Here is a 6397-nt window from a genome sequence, read left to right as displayed (position 1 = left end):
AATAACTAAATTAATTAAAATATATATTAAAAAATATAATTTTCTATCATTAGTATATACTAGTGAATACACGATATTTTTTTCCGATACTAAGAACTTATGTTTTTGCTAGATTATTGCAATAATTGACTTTCAAGTAATAAAAAACCATTTTATTTTTTATTTAAAAAAACGTTTGTAATTATTTATCAATGTGGATACTTTTTACGTATCAGATTTTTACGTATGTATTGACATTTTCTGGTGCGGTGCTATATCTAATTATATTGCATAGAACTTATCCCTGTAAATTTCACCTATAATATTTACAAAATAAGCTTTTTTATCCACTTACTTAAACTGACAATGTTTATATCATTTCATACAAATATAGTGAAATCAGGGAAAGTTAAAGTGCTTGCAAACTACACCCAAAACGGGCAAAGGAAAAAAATATTATTTCATAAATAAAATTAAAGCTATAAAAGAAGAACAAGCCATGTTGTGTTCAATTTCTGAAAAAGAACTCTGTATAATTGTACTTTACTTAACAACTATTATATATTCCGTATAAATACTTTCCATACTTCTGCTGTGTTGGTCTCCTTACATTCTTAAACTTAAAAAGCCTTCTTAAATAAACATATTTAAGTGTCAATCATCTTTAAAAATACGTTGCGATTTTCGCAGAAATAAATTTTAAATAAATTTCATTGACATATTACAATTTATTTTACTTATATTTATACCATTTTTCCATTGCATTTAACAGAAGCACTTAACACTTCCGTATATTTTCCAGACTTCATAGAGATGAAAACATAAATTCGAACCATTTATAATATTCCTCCTTGTGCTGACACACAGAACAGAAATAGCAACAGAACAGTGAAGGAACATATGTTTGTAGATCCTTACGAAGGATATCTTTGTTTGTAACCATGTATGGGTATTAAATGAGGTTATTAAAGTGCAAATGTGAAACGAATTTCAGAACATGATTATTATTGCAAGACATTCATCAAAAGTTGGGTCGAGTCAAGTTGCACTGTTTGCGGATCGAAGCGTGTAAAATGGATTTGCAGGAGAGTGAAATTATGATTGAAAACAATTTGAAATGACACCAAAGCAAAACCTTACAGTCTAAGGGGAAAAGCAAATTTCAAATAGTAAAATAAATCAATAACATTTCTAGTAAAACAAAAAAATAATAATAATAATAATAAAAACAACAACAAAATACAATAAAATTATAAAATTTTCAAAGTAAATGTCGTCGATTTATGTCAGGGTCGTTTATGTGCAACGGGGTGAGTAACCCGATATTCTATGATGTGGTATGGGTATGGATGTGGATGTGATGTGTTGTGTTGTGTATATTATTTGGATTTGGGCTGCTGTGTTGTGAAATTGTTGAAAAGCAATTTCAGTATTGCACACTTGTACACCCTTTTGAGGGTAGAAACTATTTTCCAAAATATCTTGAATGCATGCAAGAATTTTTGGAATTTTCTTGTTACCAGATTGTAGGTGGATTTGAGGCATGTGTGGAAGAAAATGCGCACGTGATCACAATTACATGCCAAATGCAATGAACTTCACTATTTTTTTTATTAAGTAGCAGAAAAGAATCTGTCAAACGGAATTTACTTTAGTAAGCAGCTTACAAGTCATCCCTTAATCCAAAGCATAAAAATAATATTACAAAAAATTTTTTTTAAAATAGTAAAGTAGAGAAAAATAACATAAAAAATACCAATAGATATATGCATGTAACAAAGAACTTAAAAACAAATGGCATATGTCTTCTATTAATATAATTATTAGTGTAAAAACCAATTGTTGGTCTTTGAAAGAGTAATATATATAGAGATAGTATGCTTTTTATCCGACTTATATACGTATGTGTGTTTGAAGATTTTATATAATTTTAACGTAAAGTTTACAAAGAGTTTTTCGGTGTCTGCTAAATACTATCTATTCAATAGATTGTTTTCTATAGATATAGATATTCTATTCCACTGTTATAGAATCGGTAATCATAATAACATATAATAATAATATCAATATAATATCTACAAATTAAGACCAATAGCACAAAGTATAAAGTATTGGAAAACTTTTGTTGAGTTCTTTAGTCTCTAATGGAGTATGTTATAATAGTATTCCTGTAAAACTGTAGTCATGTTATTCAGTTTTATTAAATTGGAAGTGTTATAACTTTAAAATAATTAGCTACAATTGACAAAGTGTAGCTCTGGGAACTCTTTCCAAAATTTCAAAAGATTTATTTTGTGTTATTATGATAGTAATGATACCCAAGCCTAATCAAGCAGAAAAAGATTTGCCTATTTTCATTTTGGAAATTTGATATTTAAAGATAATGTTAGTTATAGTCGGTTTATTATTGAAAAAATCAATTCAGTTACAAATAATGTTTTAGAAGAACGGTATACATGCTATAAAGAATTCGCTGAAGCTATAAATATTAGTCATAAAGTTGTTTTTAACTACTATATTTGCATTAAACTAATAAAAAAAGATCCTTTAATGAGTACCTCAGAAAATGACGTACATAAAATCATTTTAGGTGATGAAGAACTGATAACAAGGAAAGTGATGAAATATGTTTAACGGGCTGATATTAACCCTAAGATATAAAAGGTACTGCTGCTAGATCTAATGATTGAGAGAAGATGTGTAGTTTCGCTATTGCATTTTCTAAATACCATTAGTTCCGATCTTTAATACAATGTTGATCATCAGGAAATTTGCCTTGAAAAGAGATTTTGAAATTCTTTGCTCATTTAAAAGAATAGAATCTTAGGTTCATATACGCATAATTCTCTCTTTTCAATGATGTTTATTCATTTAAAGAGTTATTTACTTTAAAATAATAGACCAAAAAAAAACTTCAATAATATAATTAACTATTTAAAAGAGTAATAGAGTTATGTTATATTAATTTTTAGCCTTTTAACAATTTACGTTAAATTTCAGAGATAATATAAGTTATTTCAAAATATAGAACTTTAGATATTGGCAGTAAGGTATTTGTATAATTACATGTATCTATCTTTCATTGATGTACTTTTAAAATTTCATGATATTCAGATAAATACAATTGATTAAAGTTAAGAATCAATCTTACTGTTAAATATTATTGCAAATAGATAGCAGCAATACATATATTTATTTTTTAAAATTTATATTTACTTTGAATATATTTACTACAAAGGAAAATTTATATCTATTCAAAATCTTTTTTTTAGCGTTTTTTAGCGTTTTTAGCATTTTTGTTTCTTTTCGTTTATTTTATTTAAATTACAATTATTTATTATTAAAAATAAAAAGTTTATTTTGTGCCACAAAAATATTACTTTTGTATGTGGAGAGACAGTGGAATACGAAACCATTGTTGAGCGCCTAAAAGCACGCATTGAATTATGATTACGAGCAATGATTTTGTTTTAATATTGAACTCATAATGAAAGCTAGCTCTCTTTCTGATAAGTAGAAAGAAAATATAGTTTGAAAATTCGAATTTGTTTATGTGTGCACAAACATAAAATCGTATTACAGATATTTATAATGGAAGTTTTTTATGATTAGTGGAAATAAATAAATTCTTTATACATTCGCAAATGATTTCTCATCTTTTGTATAATTTTGCTTAAGAAACTTCAAATTTTTTTCTTTATAATTCGCGTAAATTATATTTAATTCGAATGTATATTGTATTTATACATCAGAATTTATTGCACACTTAAATCATCGTCAAGCACTGAATAGTCCACATTAAGCAAATATCTTCTGTGCTCACAGCCATTCACAAATTTGTGTCTTGGGATTGACCGAGAAGTTCATTGAAGTGCGCAGTGCAGTTTTTATGTGTATTTGACAATGATGACTTCTAATTAAGTTTGCCATCAATTTGATTTGACTGCTTGATTACTTTTCATTAATCTTAAAAGTTGTTGGCAAAAATTTACTGAAATGTTAGTTCTTAAATGAGTTGTCATTGGCAAATGTCATCAAAAAACTGAATTCGCAATTCGAAAGTGTGCAGCTCAGTTGGTTTAGTTCAGTTTAGTTGAGTTCACTTGAGTTTTGTGCAATCAAGATTTAATCTGAAATATACTGCAGGCAGGCATTATGCTTTAATTTCTCAATTCTAATTTAAAGTAAAGTAAAGTGGGCTACAATGATACAAGATGAAGTACTCAAGTACTCAAATGGAATTAGTCTCTTGGAAGATAACAGGATATTTGAGGTATTTATGTTTTTGTTTTGTGATAAGAACATTTGATTTGCTTATTTACCACTGAAATTATTTATATAAAGAGATTTTAAGATTGTTTAGCTATTTTCATTCAATGCTTAAGTTATTCAGATTTATTTTTATAAAATTGATTTCAGGTGTGTTTGTTTAAATTTGCTTATGTTTATTTTTGTATAGAAAATTTAATGCAACTTAGAGACTGCAAAGCACGCTTGTAGATAAAAATGTATGTCAACAAGATTGCGAGAAATTGAATGGAAATATGAGGAAATAAATTGACATATTTCGTTCGGTTTACAAAGACACTTAAGGAAATAATACAATAAATAGGTATAAAATGAAATAAACAAATATAACACAAATGTGTTATATTTACTTTAGTTAATTAATTTGTATAATTTCTTCTTATTTAATATTGTTAAATTGTTCTTGATAAATTTATGATAAATTATTAAAGTATGAACTAATTAAAATATTTTTAAGTACATTTGTTTTTAAATAATTGCCATTTAATACTTAATTAATTTATTTAATAAAGTTTTGCTGTGAGATATATAAGCAAAAAACTACAAAAATTTTTTCTTTTTTTTAAAAACTATTTAATTTTTAATATTTATTTCAAACTGTTCAAAGTTTAAGAAAATAAAAAAAAAATCCGACCACAGCACAATTATGCAGAAAAAATTTGATTAAATATAATATTATCCACGCAAGCGATCAAAGTTAAAAGCTGGTGACCTATCACAAACGATTTGGAAGTCTGCAAACAAGGTTATGTTGTGTGTTAAGTGGCTTTGAAAGAAAATTGTCTATTACAAGTCTAGGGTAAAGTTTGATTCAGCTTTCTAAGGATCCCCACCCGACTGCGTAAATGAAACGATAAAGTTAAAGCGTCTAGAATTGGACAACTGAAATGAACTTGTGTTTCATCAAACAATGCCAGGTCGCATAAATCTTTAATGAATTGATCGACCTTTGTTGGGAGTATTTGATGCATCCACGGTTTAGAAGATCTGACAGCGTTTGACTACCATTTTTTTTGCTCCATGTAATACTCTCTTAATAGGAAAAAATTGGCCAACGGGAGAAGTAGAACCAGCGAAGTTTTACTTCGATGAAATTGTGAAGCAACGCGATAAATGGCAAGAGATCATAAACAATAATGGGTTATATATATTTGATTTGATTTGACTATAAAAACTTTTGCTCAAAAACATATCGTTTTAAGGTTTTTTCTATGAGGTTTGAATTTGATCTGTGGTTTATCAGATATTTTCAGAATTACATTATTGCGTGTTTATTAATATTCATTAATGTAAAATTAGTGTAACAGATAGTTTACTTGAAACATATAGTTTACTTGAAAGCAATAAAATTGGCATACATGAAATATGAGTTTATAAGTATAACAAGCAAATAAGTCAGTAATCTTCAAAATGTCTTTTAAAAAGTATCTTATAAACACTTGAATTTTGTCATGATGCCAGCTTTATTTTTAATTTATGTGATTTCTAGAATTTGAACTACAACAAAATACGGAAAGATAAAGTCATCATTGTGTAAAACTTCTTAGAATACGTATTTGATCGATCAGGCAACATATTGATTTGACAGGGATCTGTATGACTTTTTTCTGTTCCCGACATAAACATTATCATTTCAAAAAAGGCATTTTGAGTTATTTGCACTCATAATAGACAATTCTCCAAAGGGGGTAAGGACTTTACCTTAATCAGTTTATGAAACAGCTATGGGGAATTGAATCAAGTATTGATACAGTTGTATTGCATTTGCTTTAGAAGCTATAAAATAAATAATCATTTGATTTACGATTTATGTTAATGTTATATTTATTGATTATAGATTCTTTTCCTGTAGAATCTAAAAATTTTGTGTTATCTTTCTTTTATATTAAACGAATTATATCGTTATACAAAATGATATACAATTACATGCTTTTTATTTTAAAGTTGGAAGAATTCGAAGAGCAAAGAAAAGACAACTACAAAAATTAAGTTAATTTATTAACTAAATTTGGTCAGCCAAATTGCAATAAATTAACTAAATTTTTGTTCTTGTCTTTTCTTTGCTATTCGAATCCTTCTAATATACAATTTAGTTTCAGTTATAACATTT

The sequence above is a fragment of the Teleopsis dalmanni genome, chromosome 2 (genome assembly GCF_002237135.1).
Source record: "Teleopsis dalmanni isolate 2A chromosome 2, ASM223713v2, whole genome shotgun sequence".
NCBI classification, from domain to species: Eukaryota; Metazoa; Arthropoda; class Insecta; order Diptera; family Diopsidae; genus Teleopsis; species Teleopsis dalmanni.
This window is presented reverse-complemented; position numbering follows the sequence as displayed.